The sequence below is a fragment of the Lolium rigidum genome, chromosome 3, assembly GCF_022539505.1.
Source record: "Lolium rigidum isolate FL_2022 chromosome 3, APGP_CSIRO_Lrig_0.1, whole genome shotgun sequence".
NCBI classification, from domain to species: Eukaryota; Viridiplantae; Streptophyta; class Magnoliopsida; order Poales; family Poaceae; genus Lolium; species Lolium rigidum.
In genome coordinates this window covers 88,362,091-88,370,682 of record NC_061510.1, presented here as the reverse complement: position 1 = coordinate 88,370,682, position 8,592 = coordinate 88,362,091, and positions in this window count along the sequence as shown.

The following is an 8,592-nucleotide window of genomic DNA, read 5'->3' as shown; positions in this document are numbered from 1 at the left end:
AAACGAAGGGAACAAATAAAAAATTAAAAATATGTGTACATCTAACACTCACTCGTTTCTTATCTACCTTTTCCTTTGATGTTTCCTTGAGAGTTGAGACCGTAAGAACCTTCCATTGATCCATGTAGCAGTGCTGAATAGCGATTTCTTTGAACGGGGTTATTCCTATGATTCAGGGTTTCATATATTTGGTCATTTTTTGGGGTAGACCCAAGGCTCACGTGATGGTTCTAAAATATTGTAGAGTTAGCTATGTGCACTCTTCACAGAGAATCCTGCTGTTGTGCACCGTTAGATTTAGCACTCCAAGGGTCATGATTGAAGCTCTATACTCATTTTAAAACTGGACCAACTGGTAGATTGTCTGTACTCCTATATTGTATACAAATATCTAATCATATACACCGTTGGATCACTTAAGACAAAGGAAATTAACTACAGCACAAGACTTAAACTTAAGATGATATATTTGTCAAAATTTGAATGTATCTATATGCTTTCACTGTCTAGATACATCTGAATTTGGACAAATCTCAGACACTTTCGGTGGGACAGAGGTAGTATATAATCAGGTATGCCAAAACTAGTGTCTAGTTTTGGCGAAGTTAAGACTAGTTTCGTGGGATGCATGCAGTGATAACCGATATATTGGACACTCGATTTGAACACATGAATGACCAATGTCCTTAGCTTACATAGTCGTATTTATACCGTGAGCATGAACGATGAACAGCGCTGCTGTTTGAATATGGTTGCCAGTAACACCCTATTCGTCTCCATTTCTAATATTGCAGAAAACCCGATGTCCATGTTCGTAATCCCGCCACCGGTGGTGGATGATCAGCAAGACGCGTGGTTCCTCGCTCCAACCGCCGATGGCAAGCGATTGATGATCATCCTTACAAGAAACAACATTGGGATTGCCAATGTCGAAGTACCTCCCGACATTCCCTATGCCGCTAATGGGCTTCAGCTACGGCAGCATCCTCCCGTTGCCACCTACGTCTTTGAGCAGGATCCCATATCTCTCGTTCGTTGCAAAGCACGTGCTGGGGACTTTCATTGGAGGCAGGTTAACAGCCTCGCGACCACTGCTCCTCGGACTCAATTACCCGATCATTGCCAACCTCGAAGAAGCGTGAATCCAAAGCTCCCGATGGCACATTGGTTCCATTCATGAGGAAAACTCGCGTCTACACAAAGATACCGGAAGTATCTTCATAATCAATACCCTAAAATTTTGCGCCGCAACCTCCAACCATGATGAAGGTGAGACCGTGGGAGTTATCACCTTCCCAGAGTTAGTTGGGGTAGTGTCCGACAAGCGGCTATGTGGTTTAAGCCTGCTTTAAACATTGCCCGTTCGGTGTTACCTTTAAAAAACACTGACACACTTTTTTATTATGCTTGAAGTGTTGAGAAGTAGTACACTGTTTTTGGTATCTACTAGTTTGAATCAGTTTTATTTGAACACTCGCCTCGCTTTTGTATTTCGTGTTGCCTTCATATTATAACCCATGCATGGTTGTTTTAGGATTGACTTTATTTCAAAGACTATAATTACAATGTGTGTACGTCCTTTATAATATAGCCACCTCTTGTTGATCATAGTCGTGAGAGGACCATTCCTATTTTTTTCGCCGCTAAAGGGTAAAGTACATCCCCGGGGGCATCGATTCTTGCCGCAAGCCACTAAACATGCATCAACTATGAGCAAAGAAGTTGATGTGCGACCTAGGTGATCGTGCGGACCCCACATGTTAACCAAAGAAACAAACATGTCAATACGGAACTAATGTACATACGACAACTCCTATATGATATGTGTACGATTGAGCATCTGGAGGTGTGCCGCCACCGCTTCCTCACACGTTGGGTTTGATCTTGTGTTGCGTACACGGATCGGACTGAAATTGTCGTGTGCATAGCAAGGTTCATGTCAATAAGGCCGAGTGCCTCGAGTTTGGCATCTAAGTCTAGGCAACAAATACTTTTGGGTTCCAACGGCCATCTACATGGTATTTGCTATAGGCCTACTTGCTCAGCCGTCGAAGCCCAATAACTAGAAATGGGCTTTTCTCGCTCATGCAATTTCGGTCCTTTTCTAATGAACCATAGATCCTATGATGGCAAAAACAAAAACACTGGAGATTCTGCATAAAAGTTGTTTTTATTTATTTAGAATTATCCGGTTGCAATTTTTGAAACTGCTCATGGCCAATATGAAAATCCTTGATCGCTCCATACCCACACGGATCACGCGTATTTTTAAAAATTCATAAAGTGGATTTGAAATTTAAAACATATCCTAATAATTCCATGATTTATTCTATTAACTTGCAAGAACTTGGAGCGAAAGAGCTTGTATTAGACTGCAAAATAATACGTAAAAACCCGTCATTAACAAGAAATGAAGGTTTATCGTCCAAAGAGGATGCCATGTGGGACCCATGAGCCAGCAAGTACTCTCAACATTTCAAAGGCGGTAGGAGATCCAAAAAAAGGCAAGTATCTCGAAAATAGGGTCAAAAATAAATCATAGAAAGGAATCTTTTATAGTTCGTAGTGGTCGACATGTGGGACAGATTCACAACAAGATCCTCATCATTTCAAAGTCTGGCAGAGGATCAAAAGAAAAAAAGGCAAATAGCCGTAAATTAGGGGTCGAATCCAACAAAGGAAACTTTTATTATTCATAGAAGAAGACATGTGGGACCGACTCGCCAAAGATCGTCCTCATCGTTTTTAAAGGCCCCAGGGGATCAAAAGAAAAAGGCAAATAGCCAGAAATTAGGGGTAAAAATAAATCCAACAAAGGAAAGGTTTATTGTTCATAGAGCCTGACCTGTGGGACCCATGAGCCAGCAGCCTACTCAATTTCAAAGGCGGCATAGGATCGAAAGAAAAAGGCAAGTGACCAAAAATCGGGGGGAAAAATCCAAGAAAAAAACTTTATTGTACATAGAAGATGACATGCGGGTCCCATGAGCCAGCACCTTACTCCACGTTTCAGAGGCGGCATGAGATCGAAAGAAAAAGGAAAGTGACCAAATATCAGGAGCAAAAATAATCCAAGAAAAGAAACTTTTAATGTACATAGAGGATGACATATGGGTCCCATGTTGTAGCAAATGTCCGAACGTTTCAAAGACTGGCATGAGATCGAAAGAAAAAGGCAAGTGCCAAATATCAGAGCCAAAAATAATCCAAGAAAAGAAACTTTCATTGTACATAGAGGATGACATATGGGTCCCATGTTGTAGCAAATGGTCCGAACGTTTCAAAGACTGGCATGAGAACGAAAGAAAAATGCAAGTGACCAAATATCGGAGCCAAAAATAATCCAAGAAAAGAAAATTTATTGTACATAGTTAATGACATGCGGGTCCCATGAGCCAGCAGCTTACTCAACGTTTGAGAGGCGGCATGAGATTGAAAGAAAAAGGCAAGTCACCAAATATCAGGAGCCAAAAATAATCCAAAAAAGAAACTTTTATTGTACATAGAGTATGACATGCGGGTCCCATTAGGAAGCAACGATCCTCAACGTTTCCAAGGCGGCATGGGATCAAAAGAAAAAAGAAATAGCCAAAAAGCAGAGGGTGAAAAATCGAAGAAAAGAAACTTTTATTGTTCATAGTGGATGACATGTGGGACCCATGAGGCAGCAACATCCTCAACGTTTCCAAGGCAGCAGGATCGAAAGAAAAAGGAAATAGCCAAAAATCGGAGGGTGAAAATAATCCAAGAAAAGAAAATTTTATTTTACGAGTGAGGATGACATGTGGGTCCTATTTTGTAGCAGCGGTCTCAACGTTTCAAATACGGCTTGAGAGTTGAGATCAAAAGAAAAAGAAAGTAGCCACGAAAAGAAAGTTGATTGTACATAGAGGATGACATGCGGGTCCCATTTTGCAAGCAGCTTACTCGACTTTTCCAAGGCGGTAGGGATCAAAAGAAAAAGGAAATAGCAAAAAATCGAGGGTGAAAAAAACCCAAGAAAATGAACTTTTATAGTACATAGAGGATGACATGCGGGTCCCATGAGCCTCGCAGGTTCCTCAACGTTTCAAACATGGCATGAGATCGAAAGAAAAATACAAGTGACCAAATATCAGAGGCCAAAAATAATAATCCAAGAAAAGTAATTTTTATTGTACATAGAGGATGACATGCGGGTCCCATTTTGCAAAGAACGGTCTCGAACGTTTCAAAGACTGGCATGAGATCAAAAGAAAATGCAAGTGACCAAATATCGGAGCCAAAAATAATCCAAGAAAAAAATTATTGTACATAGAGGATGGCATGCGGGTCCTATTTTGCAAAGCAGCAGTTCTCAACGTTTCCAAAAAAAAGGAAGTAGCCGAAATCATGGGCTCAAAAAATCCAAGAAAAGAAAGATTTCAATTGGGTCAGATTCGGTCGTTCGGGCTTTCGAACTATCCTCGCTGGACGCTTTTGGACTCGTACAATTTGAGCCCACTCCAAAACAAGAAAGTCCTATGCTTCGCGAAAACAAAAAACAAGGAGATTCAACATATAAGTTTGTTTATTTAAAATTAAAGATTTATTTTTTTCCGTTTGCAATAGCTCGAGCGAAATACATTGTTTATTGTCCGCAAAATAATCAAGATATCACATGTTTCTTGTACGGGGAGGCCGACATCGGGTACCCATGAGCCAAAGCAGCGTCGTCAACGTTTTTAAAGACTAGCAGAGGATCGAAAAAAATCAGTTGGTAAAAAATCCAAAAAAAGAAACATTTATCGTTCGAGCGGATGACATGCGGGACCCATGAGGCAGCAAAGATTCTCAACGTTTCCAAGGCGACACAGATTTTAAAAAGGCGAAATAGCCGTAAATTAGAGGTCAAAATAACTCCAAGAAAGGAAATGTTTATTGTTCATAGAGGCTGACATGTGGGACCCATGAGCCAGCAGAATCCTCAACGTTTCACAGCGGCAGGGGATCAAAAGAAAAAGGAAGTAGCCAAAAATTAGGGGTAAAAAATAATTCCAAGAAAGGAAACTTTTATTGTTCGTAGATGATGACATGCGGGACCCATGAGCCAGCAGCTTACTCAACGTTTCAAAGGCGGCATGAGATCGAAAGCAAAAGGCAAGTGACAAAATATCAGGAGCCAAAGATAATCCAAGAAAAGAAACTTTATTGTGCATAGAGGATGACATGCGGGTCCCATTTAGCAGCAGCTGTGTCAACGTTTCAAATGCGGCTTGAGATCAAAAGAAAAAAGTTGATTGTACATAGAGGATGACATGCGGGTCCCATGAGTCGACAGCTTACTCAACGTTTCCAAGGCGGCAGGGATCAAAAGAAAAAAGAAATAGCCAAAAATCAGAGGGTGAAAAAAATCCAAGAAAAGAAATTTTATAGTACATAGAGGATGACATGCGGGACCCATTTTGCAGCCAGCCTGTCCCAACGTTTCAAATGCGGCTTGAGATCAAAAGAAAAAGAAAGTAGCCGTAAATTAGGGGGTAAAAAACTCCAAGAAAGGAAAGCTTTATCGTTCATACAGGCTGACATGTGGGACCTATGAGGCAGCAGAGTCCTCAACTTTCAAAGGCGGCAGGGGATCAAAAGAAATAGGAAATAGCCAAAAATCAGAGGGTGAAAAAACCCAAGAAAATGAACTTTTTTAGTGCATAGAGGATGACATGCGGGTCCCATGAGCCAGCAGGTTCCTCAACGTTTCAAACGTGGCATGAGATCGAAAGAAATAGGCAAGTGACCAAATATCGGATCCAAAAATAATTCAAGAAAAGAAATTTGATTGTACATAGAGAATGACATGCGGGTCCCATTTAAGGAGCAGCAGGTATCACAGCTTTGAGAGGCGGCAGGGATCGAAAGAAAAAGGCAAGTGACCAAATATGAGGGGCCAAAAAAATCCAAGAAAAGAAAGTTTTATTGTACATAGAGGATGACATGCGGGTCCCATGAGCTAGCAGGTTCCTCAACGTTTCAAACGTGGCATGAGATCGCAAGAAAAAGGCAAGTGACCAAATATCAGAAGCCATGTGAGAATCTTTTAATGTTCATAGAGGATGACATGTGGGACCGACCTGCCAACAGCGTCCTCATCGTTTCAATGGGGGCAAGAGATCAAAAGAAAAAGGAAATAGCCGAAATTAGGGTCAAAAATAACTCCAAAAAGAAAAACTTTTATTGTTCGTAGAGGATGACATGCGGGTCCCATGAGTCGACAGCCTTACCCAACGTTTCCAAGGCAGCAGGGGATCAAAAGAAAAAGGAAATAGCCAAAAATCGAGGGTGAAAAAAATAAGAAAAATAAACTTTAATAGCACATAGAGGATGACATGCGGGTCCCATGAGCCAGCAGGTTCCTCAACGTTTCAAACGTGGCATGAGATCGAAACAAAAAGGCAAGTGACCAAATATCAGGATCCAAAAATAATTCAAGAAAAGAAACTTGATTGTACATAGAGGATGACATGCGGGTCCCATGAGTCAGCAGCTTACTCAACGTTTCCAAGGCGGCAGGGATCAAAAGAAAAAGGAAATAGCCAAAAATCAGAGGATGAAAAAAATCCAAGAAAATAAACTTTTATAGCACATAGAGGATGACATGCGGGTCCCATGAGCCAGCAGGTTCCTCAACGTTTCAAACGTGGCATGAGATCGAAAGAAAATGGCAAGTGACCAAATAAAATAATTCAAGAAAAGAAACTTGATTGTACATAGAGGATGACATGCGGGACCCATTTAGCAGCCGCGGTCTCACCGTTTGAGAGGCTGCACTGGATCGAAAGAAAAAGGCAAGTGACCAAATATCAGGAGCCAAAAATAATCCAAGAAAAGAAAGTTTTATAGTACATAGAGGATGACATGCGGGTCCCATTTTGCAACAGACGGTCTCAACGTTTCCAAGGCGGCACAGACCAAAAGAAAAATGAAGTAGCCGAAATCGGGGGTGAAAAAAATCCAAGAAGAAAGATTTCAATTGGGCTGCATCCGGACATTCGGGCCTTCGAACTATCCCGCTTGGCCTTTTGACTCGTACAATTTCAGCCCACTCCAAAACAGAAAGTTCCGAATTTTCTAAAAAACAGGAAAGTCCTATGCTTCGCAAAGACAAAAAACAAGGAGATTCAACATACAAGTTTTTTTATGTAAAAATAAAGATTTAATTATCCGTTTGATATAGCTCAGAGCGCAATACACTGTTTATTGTCTGCAAAATAATCAAGATATCATATGTTTGTTGTACGGGGAGGCTGACATCGGGGACCCATGAGCCAGCAGTACTGTCAACGTTTTAAAGGCGGCAGGGGATGGAAAGAAAAATAAACCAAAAATATGTTGGTACAAAATCCAAGAAAAGAAACATTTTCGTTCTAAGAGGATGACATGCGGACCCATGAGGCAAAGAAGATCCTCGGTGTTTATTGTTCATAGAGGCCGACATGTGGGACCCGTGAGCCGGCAGCGTCCTCAACGTTTTAAAGGCTGCAGAAGATCGAAAGAAAAAATTAGCCAAAAATCATTTGGTAAACAAAATCCAAGAAAAGAAACATTTACCGTTCGGAGAGGATGACATGCGGGACCCATGAGCCAAGCAGCATCCTCAACGATTCCAAGGCGGTAGGGGATCAAAGGAAAAAAAAAGGAAATATCCCGAAATTAAATAGGGGTTCAAAATAAATCCATCAAAGGAAACTTTTATTGTTCACAGAGGATGACATGTGGGACCGACCTGCCAGCTGCGTCGTCATCGTTTCAAAGGGGGCAGGAGATCAAAAGAAAAAGGCAAATAGCCAGAAATTAGGGGTCAAAAATAACTCCAAGAAAGGAAACTTTTATTGTTCGTAGAGGATGACATGCGGGACCCATGAGCCAGCAGCTTACTCAACGTTTCAAAGGCGGCATGAGATCGAAAGAAAAAGGCAAGTGGCAAAATATCAGTAGCCAAAGGTAATCCAAGAAAAGAAACTTTATTGTACATAGAGGATGACATGCGGGTCCCAATTAGCAGCAGCTAGCCTCAACGTTTCAAATGCGGCTTGAGATCAAAAGAAAAAGAAAGTTGATTGTACATAGAGGATGACATGCGGGTCCCATGAGTCAGCAGCTTACTCAACGTTTCCAAGGCGGCGGGGATCAAAAGAAAAAGGAAATAGCCAAAAATCATAGGGTGAAATAAAACCCAAGAAAATAAACTTTTATAGCACATAGAGGATGACATGCGAGTCCCATGAGCAAGCAGGTTCCTCAACGTTTCAAACGTGGCATGAGATCGAAAGAAAAAGGCAAGTGACCAAATATCAGGAGCCAAAAATAATTCAAGAAAAGAAACTTGAGTGTACATAGAGGATGACATGCGGGTCCCATTTAGCAGCAGCGGTATCACCGTTTGAGAGGCGGCAGGGGATCAAAAGAAAAAATAAATTGCCAAAAATCAGAGGGTGAAAAAAAATCCAAGAAAATGAACTTTTATAGTACATAGAGGATGACATGCGGGTCCCATGAGCCTGCAGGTTCCTCAACGTTTCAAACGTGGCATGAGATCGAAAGAAAAGGTAAGTGACCAAATATGAGGTGCCAAAAATA